This window comes from Cervus canadensis, chromosome 4, assembly GCF_019320065.1.
Source record: "Cervus canadensis isolate Bull #8, Minnesota chromosome 4, ASM1932006v1, whole genome shotgun sequence".
NCBI classification, from domain to species: domain Eukaryota; kingdom Metazoa; phylum Chordata; class Mammalia; order Artiodactyla; family Cervidae; genus Cervus; species Cervus canadensis.
The window spans coordinates 47,860,733-47,878,443 of record NC_057389.1 but is presented as its reverse complement, the minus strand read 5'-3'; the positions used below and the strand labels follow the sequence as shown (position 1 = coordinate 47,878,443).

The window sequence follows — 17,711 nt, the reverse complement described above, 5'->3', positions numbered from 1 at the left end:
CCTCCAGGGGGTCTTCTTGATCCAGGGATGGAACTCGAATTTCCTGTGTCTCCTACATTGCTAGTGAATTCTTTACTTGCTGAGCCATCAGGGAAGCCATTTTGCAGAGGCCTGAGAAATAAAAAAGGAAGCAACCTTTAGGGGAAAGGTGTTCTAGGTAGTGGGGAGGAGCACAGGCAAAAGCCTGGAGCAGCTGGGTCCGTCAGTCTTCACAAGAAACACCCGCTACTTGTGCAGCCAGGATCCCAGGGGAGGCTGCATGGAGACCTGGAGTTTGAGCATCTTTTCAGAGCAGGTGATGTGCTAGTTATAAATCAGAGCAGGCCCTGCCTGAGGGGATCCACTTGGGAGAGTTGAGTGAATACATCTGTATTTTAGCCCATTGCTTAAGCTACAATATTTCTTTGAAATGAGTAGAATGCACAAGGCCTTTCTAAGTTACAGAATGGAGGCCTTTGCTAATTCAGAGGAGCTCTGGCAGGCTGTCCTAACAGATGAAGGCTTCCTCACTGGCTCTCCATCTAGTCGTGTCAGCTTCCTAAGGCACCCTCGATGCAAAGTCAATTTCCACTTAGATCTGCGATTTAACGCCCGGCTGCTCGGAGAGCTTCAGAGAGTCGAGGTCAGTGCGGCTAACTGGGTTGCTTAATAAGAAGGAGATTCTTAGAATTGGAATAACTGGGCTCAGGGCAGGGTCACAGAGTGGAGAAACCACAGGACTAGAGGAGGAGGCAAGGCCAGGAGGAGAAAGGAAGGCCCAGCCAGAGGGAAATGCTGATCACAGAGTTGGAGTGACAAAGGTGAGTGTGGAGGCCTTGGACTCCCACAGACTCCGCTGCCCTGGGAGGGAGTCTTTTTGCCCCAGAAGTTTAGAAAAAGACCAGGTGGGCAGCTTGGGACATTCTTTTGGTCTTTTTCTAGAAAAATATATGTATTTATTTATTTGGCTATGCCGGGTCTTAGATGTGGCTTGGGGGTGGTCTTCAGTCTTCTTTGTGGCATGTGGGATCTATATTAGTTGTGGCATGTGGGATCAAGTTCCCTGACCAGGGATCGAACCTGGACCCCCTGCATTGGGAGTGTGGAGTCTTAACCACTGGACCATTGGTGATTAATCTCTCCTAGCAACAGCCTAGATGATGGAATCTTTTCCTCCTTCCATCTCCCTTATACCCTTATCCCCCATCCCACACATGGTAATGTCTGTGGGCAAAGCCAGCTGATTGTGGGGACAGGTCTACCACGTAGTGGCCGTGTGAGCTCAAAGGTGGTAAGGTTGTATACGCAGCCAATTCGTGTCCTACTGTGGTGTGGACTCTGGCTAGGTAACCCTGCCTTTGGGACAAATCCAGCCTCCACCTTGTTCTTAGATCAGCATTCACTTATTCATCCATTCCCTCATTCACTTCATCCACCATCCATCCCAACACTGTGTTGGGAGCTAGAGGCACAGGCGCAGCAGGACAGACTGTCCCCACTGTCTTCCAGTGCTCTGGGAAGAGGACAGAGTGGACCTGTGCCTTGAATGCATCATTATTATGATTATACTTATCATGGAAGCTATCAGTTACTGTTGTGAGACAGACCTCAAAAGATAAGTACCGAGAGTTGGCTGGGGGTTTGGATCCAGGCGGGATCTCCTGTGTGGTCACGTGCTGGGCCAGGTGCCACCTTGTGGGAGCAGGGGTCCTGTCTGGGGGATCCCTGCCTCGGGGATGCATAGATGTCTGCAGGCCAGTTCTGCCCATGAGCTTGAGCCTTCCTTCCAGGCTCCAAGGTGTCCTCTGTCTCTGTTGTGGGGTCATATCTTGCTTTTTATTTTAATTCAATAAATATTTGAATAATCACAAATGTTTATACTTATACATTTTTCACATTTTTACTTCCAGTTTTAAAGCAGATATAATTAATTAAAGAATTGGACAGTAATTTTATGCATTCACAATTCCTCTGGTTCACAAAAGAGTTACTTCTGCTTTGTTTTTCTTTTTAAATTTTTATTTATATATGTTTATTTGGCTGTACTGGGTCTTAGTTGCAACAGCCAGGATCTTTAGTTGCAGCATGTGGGATCTAGTTCTCCCAGCCAGGGATTGAACCTGGACCCCCCTGCATTGGGAGTGCAGAGTCCTAGCCCCTGAACCACTAGGGAAATCCCTTTGAAGTATAAAATAAACATTTATTAAAATTTTAATTACAAAAGAATTAAATATTTTTTGAAAAAAGTTAAAGACATAGGTACATCCTCCAAAAGGAAATAAAGACCACCCATAATTTCACTATCCAGACGTGGCCACCATGAATGTTTCTTCTTTTTTCCCATGAACAGTTTTCCTTGAAAAAGAGATCAGATCGTATTGTCTTTGTGACTTTTTCACTTAGCATTATGTTGGATGATATATCTTTATTAAGATCTCATTAATCTTTATCAAGGTTTATAGAAGGTCTTTTCCCTGGCCTTCCCTGGACTTTTTTAATTCACTGCTTTGATGCCAGCAAGTTAATACTTCTCATGGATGTAGCTAGAGATTCTATTTTGTGGTTTGTTCAGTTATCTTTTACTCATGACCTCAGGCAAGTAACTGACTCCTGTTTGCCTCTTTATTTATTTGTAAAAGGGAGAAATTACTGTACCTGCCTCTTGAAGTGAATGTGCAGGTTGAATGAACAGATGGGCCTGCTGCCTAGAGAATGCTGTACCAGTAGCTCTGCCACCATGAAGTAGGAGGTGAGGGAAAGGGTACCACTGTTCCTGATTCAGTGGCCAGGAGCTGGAGACTCAAGTCACCTGCCTTACACAGCAGACCAGAGTTGAACTTGAGCAGCATATAAATGAAAAACTCGGGGTGCTGGGCTGCTCCCTGGGTAGGCATAGAATGTAGAGACAGAGCTCTGGCCCCTTCCCTTGTCCTCACAAACCAGAGGAAGTGCATTTGGTTAAGAATGACCCACATCCAGCACCAGGCCTGCTTCTAGTAGCAACGAGGGCCAGCTGCAGGGCTGCTCCTTGGGAGCTGGTGAAGGGCCTGTCCTCCAAGAGCCTCCCAAACTGGGGGCTCCCCACACCTGCCCTGAGTGTGGAAGCCCAGAGGGACTGAGCTAGTGACCCACACGTCAGGCAGTGTGTTAGTGGCAGAGCTGAGATTTGGATCCAGAGATTTCCTACCACATTTTCCATGTTCTTTAACCCAGTGTGATGGAGCATCTGTTATGTGCAAGGAGCTATGGGGGGGACAGACAAAGAAGGGGTGCAGTCTTTGTACATATAATGCAGGAGATGTAGCAAGGGCCAAGAACACAGCAGGGCCATCCACTGATTCAGCTGCTCAGCATACAGCCATGGTCTGCACTGCGCACACAGCCGTGAGCAGGCAGACCACATCAACCAGCAGACGGCAAGCTGTCAGAAGGTCGAGGCTGTTGAGTCAGCCCAGTGAGGGACATCGCATTGTGGGTGGCAGTTGCTGGGAAAAACTGCTGGGGGTTGGGACTTGAGATTGGGCTGCCCCAGCTGCAGGGCCCCTGAAGGCAGGAGCAGGGCCTTGGCATGGAAGACAGCTCAAGGTAGGGCTTTTGAGTCAGATCTACTTGAGTGCTGGGTCTGAGGATTCTGCCATTTAACAGTCTGTGTGACCTTGGGCAAGTTGCTTGACTTTTCTGAGCCTCCTACCCTGTTTTAAAAGGGCGCAAGATGCATCCTTTTAAAATGAAAATAAAATGAAAAAGCTGGTTTAAAATGCAATGTTCAAGAAACTAAGATCATGGCATCCGGTCCCATCACTTCATGGCAAATAGATGGGGAAACAATAGAAACAGTGACAGACTTTATTTTCTTGGGCTCAATATCACTGCAGATGGTGACTGCAGCCACGCAATTAAAAGATGCTTGTTCCTTAAAAGAAAAGCTATGACCAACCTAGACAGCATATTAAAAAGCAGAGACATTACTTTGCTGACAAAGGTGCATCTAGTCAAAACTATGGTTTTACCAGTAGTCATGTACGGATGTGAGAATTGGACTATAAAGAAAGCTGAACGCCAAAGAATTGATGCTTTTGAACTGTGGTGTTGGAGAAGACTCTTGAGAGTCCCTTGGACTGCAAGGAGATCCAACCAGTCAATTCTAAAGGAAATCAGTTCTGAATATTCATTGGAAGGACTGATGCTGAAGCTCCAGTACTTTGGCCACCTGATGTGCAGAACTGACTCATTGGAAAAGACTCTGATGCTGTGAAGGATCGAAGGTGGGAGGAAAAGGGGATGACAGAGGATGAGAAGGTTGGATAGCATTACTGACTTGATGGACAGGAGTTTGAGTAAGCTCCGGGAGTTAGTGAAGGACAGGGAAGCCTGGCATGCTGCAGTCCATGGGGGTCTCAAAGAGTCGGACACAACTGAGCAACTGAACTGAACTGAAGAATAAAATGATAATAAACAGACATCATGTGTCTCCAGTCATGTGGTTATCCTCACTAACTTCTTTGCCACCGTCCCTTACAGCAGCAGGTATGTAGAAGTCTGGGACATGCTTGGGATTGGCATTGCTTGTTTGCTGTGGAGTGAAATGTAAGTGGAGCCCAAATGCTATGCAAATATGACAGACACTGCCCTACCAGCCATCTAAGCACCTGCCACGCAAATAAGAAAGCCCCCGAGGCCTGCTGTGTCTGGCTGCCCCTGGTAGAGGCAGAATCATTTTTGGAATTTGCCCTGAGGTGTGGCAGAATCCCATCTGACCTGGTCCCACAGTGCACGCCCAGTGTTCCAGTGAGCCTTCTGGGAGAGCCTGCCCTCCCTGAAGTAAAGATAAAAGAAAAGACTCCTGCCCTGAGCTGCAGGTCAGGGTGGAGGGGAGCAGGGTGAATTCCTTCTGGAATCGGGCATATTTCCTGCTGTTCTAGTTATTTAAACAGCGAAAGGCGTCTGGGGGTTTTGTTCAGTTACTGATGCTGGCTCCGAGTCCCGCCCCTTCTCACACACTTCTCAACACTGTTTTGGTTTTGTGGGCCCTGGAGGGGTTGCTTAGAGTCTAATCATGCTTCTATGGCTTGTTAACTTGACAGGCTGCGGGTCCCTGCTGTCCTCAGTCTCCTTGTCCAGAACGAGGGAGTGCATGTTCTCTCGTGGGCCCATGGGCACTGGCAGCACCACCTCATCGTGGGGGCTGGGGACAGGATAACACATGTTTAAAGAGCTTAGTGCACGGTGCCTGTTGCTGTGAGCGCTGCTGCTTGCTCTCCCAGCTAGAGTGTCTACCCCTGCCTTGCTGTTCCCTCCTTAGCTCTGTCTACTCCCCATTCTGTTCTCAGGTCAGACCCTTATCCTCCCTGGGTTCCTGTGAGGACTGGTGTGAGTGATGGTGTAAAGTGCAAGGGCAGCGACAAGCAGAGGGGCACATGGAGTGACTTCGGTCAGGAGGCCGTCGTGGTGGCCTCCGCGGGCCTCTCTGCTGATCCTGCCCTGACTCACCCACTAAGGCCTCTCTCTGGATGGCTCTTGTGCTTTCCCAGGCCCCAGCCTTCTCTTCTGTCCTGAGGAAGAATTCCAAGACTCTCAAGAATAGAAGAGATTTTAGAGGCCGTCCCACCCAACATCCTCTTGGATGGACAGGGCTTAGATTTCCCAGCTGCTGCTTGTGCACGCAGGACAGGGCGCTTGCTATTTCTGGAGGCCCCCTGTTTGTTGGGGGGACAGTTTTAGGGACATGTGGGTATTGAGCTGAATCTGTGAATTCTATCCTTTGGCTCTCCCAGGAGCCCCCTCAGTCCCTTTGGAGAGGTGAACTGGCTGGCCCCTGCTACCCCCTTCTCCCCTTCCCTGGCCCTGTAGCCTCCCTCCCTCTGGTCCTTGGCCCTGGTCCTCCAGTTCTCAGTCTGGATTCCTGGGGGAGCCCCACTAGAATGAGAGCTTTGCCATGGCCCCAGGCCCCAGTCATCCCTGGGGTGACTCTTGAACTTTTCTCTTTTTTTGTTATAAAAGTTGTTAACTTGCTTTGGTTCTCAAGTTGAATAAAAGGCATCAAGCACTTGGTGTGTTTCTCTCTCTCTCTCTCTATTTTGTTGTCAGGGGCTGTTGTTCACGAAGCATGGATTTCGTGGAGAAGAGAGGGTGTTTTAGGTCTTTATTGAGGTCCATTGTACACTGGGTCGTGGGTGTGGTGTGGGGAGTGTGTACATCCCAAGGATTCAGGGTGTGAGCATGAGAGCCCCAAGGCCTTCAGAGAGCCTGTGCTCCTGGGGCTGACTAAAACAGGGTCAGAGCCCTTATGTGGGACTCTGAAGATAGTGTGGACTTGTTTTACGTAAGAATGTTAAAACAGACAAGTGTGCATGTGATTTCATCGACTCTGAAAGCCAGGTACAGGCCCCACCTAAGAACTTTTATCTCAGTCTTTCCTCCTTCATTGTACCGACAGAGAAACTAAGGTCCAGAGAAGCACCCCCACACTTCACAGTGAATGGTGGGAGGGCAGGGAGGCTGGGGAGGAAAGAAGTGCTCAGAGCAGGCCCAAGAGGCTGGGTGGCTCAGCCTGGAGCAGGGCTGGTGGGGTGTGCCAGGACGGGGAGGGAGATAGGTGAGAAGGACCCTGAGGGACAAAGGCTCAGGATGTGATGTCCTCCAGCCCCGCTGAGGGGGCTGGATCAAACATGGGGACTGGAGAGTGGGAGTGGGAATTGGTGAAAGATATGGAACCTGTGAATTAGTGTCATCAAGACAGGCTCCAGTACAAGGATGACGTGATCCTTGGCCAGTAAAGGTGCCAGACCGAGGGAGGCCAGGTGCTGGGTTGAAAAGACCTCAGCTGCCACTGTTTCAGAATTTTCCAGGGGAAGACCTGAGCCAGCAAGGGCAGGCAGCTAGGATAAAGTCAGTGCGTGTGAATGAGTGACTTCAGAGTTCCAAAGGAAGTGTGAGTGGTCTACTTGTTGATTTGGGGCAGCAAGCAAATCAGGTTATTTCATTTAATAGTTAAGTATTTATTTAGGTGCATTTGAGAAAATGTAGCTATTATATATATGTGTGTGTATGTGTGTGTGTGTATCTTACAAGGATGAATCTAAGGAGAAAAGAAGGAAAGGATTTAAAGAAAAATTTTGGGTAAAAAAATCATTGGAGGGGTTACAAAGATACAGTAAGACTCAGGCAGCTGGCATGGGAAGCATAGTACTCTAGTGACCACTGACTGACCCGGGCTGAGTCCTGAATTCTAAGTCCTTTGCCCTAAGGTTGGACTCCCCTTAGGGCAAAGCATAGGCCCCGAACTCTTGTGCCCCCTACTTCCCTCCTAAGGCAGGCTTTCTCCCAAGAATGGTGCAGCAAAAGAGGGACCCAGAGGGCCTGGAGCTACTTAGGGCTTTTCTCCAGGACCTGAGCTTCAACCTCTTCCAGGCTGATGGAGCAGAATCGGCTGGGAGCTGAAGCCTAAAGACATGGGGCTGGGCTCTAGCCTTGGTTGCCCCTACCTCTGTGACTCGGGAAACTAAAGGGACAGTGCCACGTGTCCTGCTGGTCTGTGAGATAGGGAGGCTGGGAGAGCTGGCTTGGGCCTGTGCAGTGATGGCTTCAGTTAGGCCTTGGCTGTCTCAGGGCATGGAGGATGCAGGCTCAGTCAGGATGGTGACTGGGGCTGCCAGTATACAAATGGCAGGAAATGATGGAGGTGCCCCTCCCTAGGAGGGTCTGCTGGTTGGAGCAAGTCTGCTGACCATCAGGATGGTGTCTGATTCACTTATCTGTGTCCTGCTTACTGTCCCTCCTGTCATTGGAATGTCAACTTCTTCAGGGTGCTGGGGGAGGGAGGAGTGTGAAAATGCAAGTGGAAGGTGCTTATTAATGAATGAAACTAGAGTTACTTACCACTAGCGCCACCAGGGCTTCCCCAGTGGCACTAGTGGTTAAGAATCCACCTGCCAAGCAGGAGACGCAGGTTCAATTCCTGAGTCGGGAAGATCCCCTGGAGGAGGAAATGGCAGCCCACTCCAGTGTTCTTGCCTGGAAAATCCCATGGACAGAGAAGCCTGGCAGGCTATAGTCCCTGGGGTTGCAAAGAGGTGGACATGACTGAATGACTAAACAGCAACAACAAAGAGTTATTGATGGCCAAAATGCAAGAATGGGCATTTCCCCCTCAGATTGGCTGGAAGGAAACCAACTGATGTTTGACAGGTAGGGACGTGTTAAGGGGGTACCCCGAGATAACAGGGGCTTCCCTGGTGCCTCAGACAGTAAAGAATCTGCCTGCAATGCAGGAGACCTGGATTCGATCCCTGGGTCGAGAAGATCCCCTGGAAAAGGAAATGGCAGCCCACTCCAGTGTTCTTGCCTGGAGAATTCCATGGACAGAGGAGCCTGGTGGGTTACAGTCCATGGGGTTGCAAAGAGTTGGACATGACTGAGCCACTAACACTTTCCCTTTCCGAGATAACTCAGAATTTTCTTTTTAAGGCAGACTAATCCTATGGAAGGAAAGGAGGGAAGAACCCTCTTCTTCACCTTTTGTTTATTAAAGGAAGACAATACCTCCTTTAGCTGAGGGAGGGACAGCCAGTAGAGGCCAGCCTGGCAGGTGCTGGTTCCCTGACTGCCCAGGGGCAGTCAGCTGGGGCCTCGTTGGTGAGACCTTACTGCCTGCCTGGAGCACTTGCGACTGGAGCCACTTGGAGCTGAGGGCAAAACTTCAGGGTGGAAAGGGGAGAGTGGTGGTCACTCTTACCCGAAGTTCTCTTGCCTTTAAGAGATTCAGGCTGTGTGGCCTTGGGCATGCCACAGCACCGCTATGAGCCTTCAGTTCTGTATTTCCCCCAAATTAGGATAATAATGCCAGCTTCTGTGGGATTGTTTTTAGGGTTGAATGAGGTTAAGCATTTGACAGTACCTAGAAGATATTGTTCAGTTTACTTAAGGCTGCTATTTTAATAAAGAGATTTATAAAAATGAATACGTGTAAAAATTGATTACTAATCTGTTACCAGTATTCCTTCTGACTCCTCCGGCAAAGCTTGGACCTCATGAGACCTTGTCATCGGGAAGTTTGCCACCTTGTGGCAGGTCACCCAAATTGCAGGTGCAGGACTTGCTTTTGGTTTTATTTTTTATCATCATATTTTATTTTTGTCTTGAATGGGGTGGTCTGAAAGGAGATAGATCAGAAAAATCTAAGTCATGTAGTTACAGGGTAACTGGGAAAGACAAGCTAAAGTATCTTTACCAGGTTAACTACGGAATACCAGACCTGGTAGGGCCTTAATGATCCAGAAATCTATATATTTAAAGTGAAAGTGAAAGTGAAGCCACTCAGTCGTGTCTGACTCTTTGTGATCCCATGGACTAATGTAGCCCACCAGGCTCCTCCATCCATGGGATTCTCCAGGCAAGAATACTGGAGTGGGTTGCCATTTCCTTTTCCAGGGGATCTTCCTGACCCAGGGATCAAACCCAGGTCTCCCACATTGCAGGCAGACACTTTAACTTCTGAGCCACCAGGGAAGCCCCCCATATATTTAAAGGGAGTACTAAATAAGCTCTTTCTTAATAGGCCAGGCAACTTGATTAGCCCTTTGCATACCTCCTCTGTAGTCTGTTCCTCATAGCAAGATCAGTATTACTTACTAGTGCCATATTTCAAAAGGGGAAACTAAGGCTCGAAAGTAACTAACTTGCCTGACAACATACACCTCACCTCACACAGCAGAGCTGGGAGTTAACATGCAGTCTGATTCCAAAGCTTGTGTGTGATCTTAGCCCTTCAAAAAATTATTCTTAAAATTTCAAATGTGCAATACAGTATTATTAACTATATTACCACACTGTACATTATATCCCTAGGACTTATAACTGGAAGTTTTTCCTTTGACCATCTTCACTGATTCCAGACCCCTCAGCCTCTGGCAACCACCAATCTGCCAGTCTGTTCTCTATATCATTGAGTTTTTTGTTTTTTTTTTTACATTCTGTGTATAAGTGAGATCATATGGCATTTGTCTTTCTCTATCTGACTTATTTCACTTAGCATAATGCCCTCAAGGTCCATTCATGTTATTGCAAATAGCAAGATTTCCTGCTTTCATGACTGAATTGTGTGTGTGTGTGTGTGTGTGTATACATATATATATCTATGTATATCTATATACATATCTTCCCAGGTGGCACAGTGGTAAAGAATCCTCCTGTCAATGTAGGAGACACAAGAGACGTGCGTTCTACTCCTGGGTCAGGAAGATGCCCTGGAGTAGGAAATGGTAACTCATTAATTTCATGGGTAGAGGAGCCTGGCAGGCTACAGTCCATGGGGTCGTAAAGAGTCAGACATGACTGAATAACTATATATATAGTTACTTATACATATATAAAATAACTACTACTACTAATGTTTAGTCGCTAAGCCATGTCTGATTCTTTTGTGGTCCCATGGAGTGTAGCCCGCCAGGCTCTTCTGTTCATGGGATTTCCCAGGTAAGAATACCTAAAGTGGGTTGCCATTTCTTTCTCTAGGAGATCTTCCTGACCCAGGGATTGAACCTAGGTCTCCTGCCTTGGCAAGTGGATCATTTACCACTGAGCCACCTGGGAAGCCCCTAAAATAATTATATACATAAAATATATATCACATATTCTTTATCCATTCATCTGTCGATGGACACAGGTTGTTCCCATGTCTTGGCTGTCATAAATGGTGCTACAGTGATCATGGCCATGCAGATCCTTTCCAGTTAGTGCCTTTTTTTTCCTTAAAAAGAAATATTAACCCTTTTATTGCCCCTCACCAAAGGCCAGGCCAAATATCCATACTGTTTCTGGATCCCAGAGGGTTTACTAGGCTGAGCTTTTGGTTTCTGCCTGCAGCTGGCCTGAAGAAGCATTGCATCACGCTAGGGCCTGGGTTTATGCTGTGAGTCCTGCCTGTGTCCTTTACAGAGCGTGGTAGCACGCTCATCATAATTTCATTGTATCTGACTGAAGGCGAAAGTGAGATGATGGAATTATCTCTTCTCCCGCTTCCTGTTTCCCTCCCTCTACAAAGTCAGGTGGCTGTCCTCTTTGGGAAAGGTGGATGTTCTCTGAATGGCTCAGAGTGAAGCAGATACTTGGTTGTACTTTGCGAACCTGAGCATGGAACCAGCCTGGGATGGGGGGGTGGCAGGGGTGTGAGGGGTAAGCAAAACCAGCAGGTTCCTTTCCCAGTTAGTTTGGTTGGTGGTGTCACCTGGAGTGGCCAGTGTGGCTAACTTGGAGATGAGGACAGGGTTCCTGCATTGAGCGAGTGGAAAGCTGTCCTGGCAACTCCCTGGCCTGGCTCCCCACAACCCACCCTGCAAGAACATCCCCTGCGCCAGGGGAGGAAGTCTGCCTATGCTAGGAAACAACAGTCTTCTTTCTGCAGAGTTAGACATCTCGGCCTATTTCCCATGCTGGCTTGGCTGGGAGGGAAGGGTGTGGGTTGGGGTGTAAATTTCACAGAGGTGGGCTCTGGGAACCTGAGGGGGTGTTTGTGCAGGAGCCCACAAATGCATTCTTGTGCCCCCAGCCTTTCTCCTAGATCCAGGAGATGTGGTCTGAGTGAGGCTGGCTGGAAAGATTCCTTGGTAATAAAATAATTGTTTAGAAATTCAGGGCTCCCAGGGGAAGTGTTCTTCCTGCTTTTTCCTCTGACGCCACAGAGACACCGGGAAACTTTGAGGATGTGTGGAGAGATGACATAAAGACATCTTACAAGCATGGGGTCTCAGGCTTTATTGAAGGGTAGAGTGGAGATCTTGAAACTGCAGGGGAATGGAGACTCAGTATAGAGGAATTCTAGAAATCTAGGATCCTCTCAAATCATGAATTTGTGGATATCCTTTGGTCTAACTTTCCAAAGTAAGAAAGCTTCTGTTAGTATCCCTGAAAATGCTGTACCCACTCAGCTGTCACCTCCAGGGATAAGACATTCATTCTCACTGTGGTTACATCTGACAGCTCACATATTCCTTTCATTGAGATGAACTCTGCTCCCCTGTAACTTTGTAGCATTTTTCTATATTCTTCCACATGACGTCTTATGTTTCTTCCTTACAAATGGTAACCAAGATGTCTAAATAGCAAACTGCAGGAGAAGTGGTTCTCACTGAGACTAGAAGTCCATCAAGGGTACCATGAACTCTGCTTCTCCTTGGGTCTGTCTTCATAGTCGAGGGCCACTGCCTTCTCTATGGGTTTCAATTTCTTATACATTGAACGGGAGTTGTTTTAGCTTCCTATTGCTGCTCTAACAAATCACTACAAACTCATTGGCTTAAAACAACACAGAGTTATTATCTTACAGTTCTGGATGTCAGATGGCCAAGATGGGTCTCACTGGACTTGTGCCAATGGCGGGGCTTCATTTCTTACTGGGCAGAATCTGTCTTCTTGCCTTTGTAGACTTCTAGGGGCTGTACACATTCCTTGGTTGTGGTTACGTTGCTCTGACCTCAACTTCTATCATCACATCTCCTTTTTTGACTCTCTTGCCTCCTTATAACAACCCTGTAATTACATGGAACCCACCCAGATAACCCAACGTAATTTCCCCATCTCAAGATCCTTGATTTCATTACATCTGCAAAACCCGTTATAACTTAGCCTAGTCCCAGGTTTGGGGGTTTAGGACATGGGCATCTTCAGGGGACAGTATTCCATCTCCAGAGTCCCCTCAGCTCTGTGACAGCTCAGTGTCCCCCTCAGTTGCACCTAAGCCTCCTCAGGGTTGAAGGAACTCCCTGCTTTCTTGCCCGGTCTGGCTTCTTGGTGGGGAGGAGCTCTGAAGTCCTGAAGTTGCCTTCTCCTGCTGTCACATTGTGTTCAGTTTCTTATGAGTAAAGTTTAAAAAAAAAAAGGGACCTAATTTTTACATCTCATGTGTGAGTGCTCAGTCACTTGTCGTTTCCGACTCTTTGCGACCCCATTGACTATAGCCCGTCAGGCTCCTCTGTCCATGGGATTATCCTGGCAAGAATACTGGAGTGTGTTGCCATTTCCTCCTCCAGGGGATCTTCTGAACTCAGGGATGGAACCCGTGTCTCTGGTGGCTCCTGCATTGGCAGGTGGATTCTTTACCACTGATCCACCTGCAAAGCCCCCTTTACACTTCTAGGAACCGTATTTTTGTTGCCCAGTAGCCCCTCAAAGTCCAGATAAATATAAGACATTATCCCCGCCCTCAAGAGAGTTGATCATCTGATTAGAGGGAGACATATATAAGCACCCATGCAGACTTTTGACTTCATGGCCAGATTGGTTATGTGACCTTGGGCAAGTAACTTAATAGCTCTAAGTCTTCTGTGTGTTAGGTGGAAATAATAGCATGTTCCTTTCCCCCCCACGAGTTGTATTAAGAATAAAAACAGATTTTATTATAGAAATACAAAGGTTTTATTGGAATAACTTGAAATAACCTTGAGTGGTCACATCAAAGCAGTCATAAGGACTTAAATGACTAAATGTGATACAAAACTATTCTAGGGGCAGGGCTGGCTATGGTTTGTGGCTTATGGAGGACAGGAGGACCTTAGGCTTTGAAGGATGATCATCATCAACACTGACACAGTTCTTTTTCTAGAACCTTGAAGAAATTGGATGGCAGGTTTGTTGCAGCTAGGACAGAGTACCAATGGAGCCCCCAGCAGCACGTCTAAGCTCCATCTACCAGGGAACCGCAGAGAGCCACTGCTCACTCACCCCTCCATCTACCAGGGAATGCAGAGAGCCACTGCTCACTCACCCCTCCATCTACCGGGGAACCGCAGAGAGCCACTGCTCACTCACCCCTCCATCTACTGGGGAACCGCAGAGAGCCACTGCTCACTCACCCCTCCATCTACCGGGGAACCGCAGAGAGCCACTGCTCACTCACCCCTCCATCTACTGGGGAACCGCAGAGAGCCACTGCTCACTCACCCCTCCATCTACCGGGGAACCGCAGAGAGCCACTGCTCACTCACCCCTCCATCTACTGGGGAACCGCAGAGAGCCACTGCTCACTCACCCCTCCATCTACCAGGGAATGCAGAGCCACTGCTCACTCACCCCTCCATCTACCGGGGAATTGCAGAGAGCCACTGCTCACTCACCCCTCCATCTACCAGGGAATGCAGAGAGCCACTGCTCACTCACCCCTCCATCTACCAGGGAATGCAGAGCCACTGCTCACTCACCCCTCCATCTACCAGGGAATGCAGAGAGCCACTGCTCACTCACCCCTCCATCTACCGGGGAATTGCAGAGAGCCACTGCTCACTCACCCCTGGGCCTCAGCGTGCACACACACCATGCAGTCCTCCTGCGGATGATGGATCCAGGGCAGAGGCCAGCATGGGCCCTGAAAGCTGGCACAGGGCCATTTAGGCAGGCATGTGTGGGTCCAGAGGGCGTTGCTGGAGGGGGGCCAGCGCCAAGCCCTCTAAGGATGCAAACAAAGCCCAGCGCAGGGGCCCTGATGGCCAGGTCTGTTGGGCTGCTGGGGACACTAGAGGGGCGCTGCAGGCAGTGCGAGGCAGCGGCATGAGGGTGGGAGCAGCTGGGTGTGGCCATGGATCTATGAGGCCAGACCTGGGGAGTGGAGAGAATCCAAACAAAAGCATAGCGTAACGGGAAACACCTATAATGTTGCACATAAATTATAGCAAGGAAAATGTTTTCCTTTGCTCTGTTAGTTTTGCATAGGAAGATATTGTGAGTGGCATTCCTTTTTCCTTGTTCTTTCTGTTTGGCTGTCTGGCAGCACTGAGTAGAAAGTTCTGTACTTACAGCATTGTGTTCAGTGGTGTCCTGGTGAATGTGTAACAGTGGGCTTGGGGATGGGCTGGGGGCCGTCACTTTTAGAGTTGACCAGTTTCCATGATGTAAATTGCCCACCTACAGCTGATTTCACAGTACCAACGGAATGTTACTGAGCGCTCTCTCCAAGCTGGCTCCAGCTTTCATCTGCTCTATATGCTCGTTTAAAAACAAAAAATATTTATTTCATTTTATTTAATTAGTTAGGCTGTGCCCAGTCTTTGTTGCAGCATGTGGGACCTTTGGTCTTCATCGCAGCATGCAGGATCTTTAGTTGCAGTACGCAGACTCTTAGTTACAGCGTGTGGGATCTGGTTCCCTGATCAGGGATGGAGCTCAGGCCCCCCGCTCTGAGAGCAGAGTCTTAGCCACAGGAGCACCAAGGCAGTCCCTTTGCCTTCTTATTTTCATCCTCAGACAACACTGTGAACACTTGTTTCCTACTTAGAGATAAGAAGCAAGCTCAGAAGGTGAAGTTTCCTAACCCAGGCCTGTCAGACTGCCAAGGCTTCAAGCCTTTCCCCCTTGTGTGGGCTAAATTGTTTCCCTCCCGAAATTCATGTTTCGAAGCTCTAAACCCCAGTGCAACTGTTTTGGAGATGGGGCCTCTAAAGAGGTAATGAAGGTTAAATGAGGTCATAAAGGTGGGCCCTCATCCAGTAGGGCTGGCATCCTTATCAGGAGATGAAGCAACAGCAGAGATCTCTCTTCCTCCTCAGAGACAAGGCCATGTGAAGACACAACAAGAAGGCAGACTTGCCCTGTAAGCCTTGAGGAGAGGTTTCACCATGAACCAACCCTGTTGGCAGATGTTTAGCCTCTAGAACTGTGAGAAAATGAATTCTGTTGTTTAAGCCACCCAGTGGTATTTTGTTATGGCAGCCCTAGCTGAATAGCCCTAGCTTATAATATCTTAAGGCCCCAGGGCTATAGCAGTGTCCTGCCAACCGTTTTGCAGGAGGCTTGGCCCTGCGAGAGGTATTGAGGAGTGTCTGCTCAGCAGGGACCAGCTGGGGTGATCTTGACAGGATGGAGGTCCCCATTCTGCAGATAGGGAGACAGATCACCCCCAAGGTCTCCTTCTGGTGAGCGGGGCTGCTGCTGTGGAGTCTTGAGGGCTGGATATCACCCCAAAGGCACGGAGGGTCGAAGGGTTTCTTTCCCTCTGGTCCTCGTGTCAGGCTTTAACCACAGGGATTCCCTGGGGGTTGGATTCCGTGTCAGAGCCTCTGGGAGCTTTTTAAAAAGCCCTTCTATTCTCCTAGGACTTCCTCTGAGAAATCAGGCAGGGCCGCTGATGGGGCATTTATCTGGAGAGCGTGACTGGCTTACTGGGGTGGGTGGGGTGGGGTGGAGAAGGCAGGTCCCAAAGGGGCTGAGAGGAGCACAGCGATGGGGACCCACTGTAGTTGCTGGCCTGCTGTGTTCTGGGTGTGTTCGGGGGGACACTGTACTGTGTGGGGGCAGGTACCAGTGGAATCCAGAGCCAGATCTGTCCGGTGGGCTACACACCCGGTCAGTGAGGGCCCTCCGAAAGGCCCCCTCCAGGTAGCCCCAGGACCCTTGGATAAGCAGGCACAAGGGCAATACTGGGTGTTAGGTCTGAGTGTGTTTTATAAGCTCTGGCAGGTAAGGCCTTTGCTGTGAGCTGATTGGGCTGGCAACTGTGATGTGTGACTGCGAGTGTGTTCCGTAGGGGCATGGTTATAATGTGTTGCTAGTGGGTTAGGCTGTGATGATGGTATTTGTGTCCTGCTGACTGTCATGGGATGTGGGATTTGTGTTAATGATACATCTTTAAGGTGCCTGGGGTGATGGATTCGGCTGTGGGGCTGCGTGGCATTGCTGTGGTGTCCGTGGTGTTTTCTGTAACTGCTGAGTGACGGAGGTGGTGGCATTGTGGTCAGATTGGGTGCGCCAGTGCTTGTGACCAGGTGAAGGCGCAATTAAGGTTTGGTACTATGTGTCAGTGTTTCCTAAAGGAAATCAACCCTGAATATTCACTGGAAGGACTGATATTGAAGCTGAAGGTCCAATACTTTTCCTGATGCGAAGAACCAACTCATTGGAAAAGGCCCTGATGCTGGGACAGATTGAGGGCAGGAGGAGAAGGGGGTGACAGAGGATGAGATGGTTGGATGGCATCACTGATTCAATGGACATGAGTTGGAGCAAACTCTGAGAGATAGTAAAGGACAGGGAGCCTGCCGTGCTGCAGTCCATGGGGTCACAAAAAGTCATACACGACTTAGTGACTGGACAACAACGATGTGTCGACGTAGCGTGACTGTACCTGGAGTTGAAGGTTTTGGTCCCAGCTCTGGTAGTGTTGCAGGATAGTGTTTTCTCGTGGGTGCGATGCTGGTGTTTTTGGCTATGGTGCTGGCAAAGCTGATGCTTTATCTCTACCTTCTTGACGTTTGGGGATGGGAACGGGGGACCACACAGGCTGTGATGGCATTGGGGGACAGGGATGACTGAGGTGGTGGCTCCTGCAGACCTCCACACCTTTTTTTAATGAAAACAGCCTCCAGAGGAAACACAACAGTGCCCCCCAAAGCTTAACTGGGGCAGCCCTTGGTACCCTCGTATGGGCAGGGATGCTGAGTGTTTGAATGAAGCTGGCATTGAACTTTCTCAGCCATTGCTGCCCACAGGAGGGCTGACCCTCTGCTCCTTCTCTGGCAGGTGGGCAGTATGGTGTGAGGGAGCCTCTCCTCTCAGAGGTGGAGTCTCAGTCTGACCCCCTCCTGGACCGCTCCCACCAAGGACAGCCCCACCTCTGCCCTGTGAGGGTCCACCCTCTTGAAACGACCACCGAACTCCTACTCACCCTTTGAAGCCTAACTTCTCTTCTAGGAGGCCTTCCCTGACTGACTCCCTCTCTTCCATCTGCCCCAACCCTGATCAATTTCTGC

The 17,711-nt window shown here is 49.0% G+C and overlaps 1 protein-coding gene and 1 long non-coding RNA gene across 9 annotated transcripts in view; both read left to right on the top strand.

The window, feature by feature from the left end:
- The window catches only part of PPARGC1B (PPARG coactivator 1 beta), a 118,617-nt gene that overhangs the window by 23,446 nt on the left and 77,460 nt on the right, over positions 1 to 17,711 (top strand). The window lies entirely within an intron of this gene.
- On the top strand, positions 4,331 to 6,025 carry LOC122439721. Its single transcript, XR_006268972.1, has 2 exons — positions 4,331 to 4,506; positions 5,310 to 6,025. It is a non-coding gene; the product is annotated as an uncharacterized LOC122439721 (long non-coding RNA).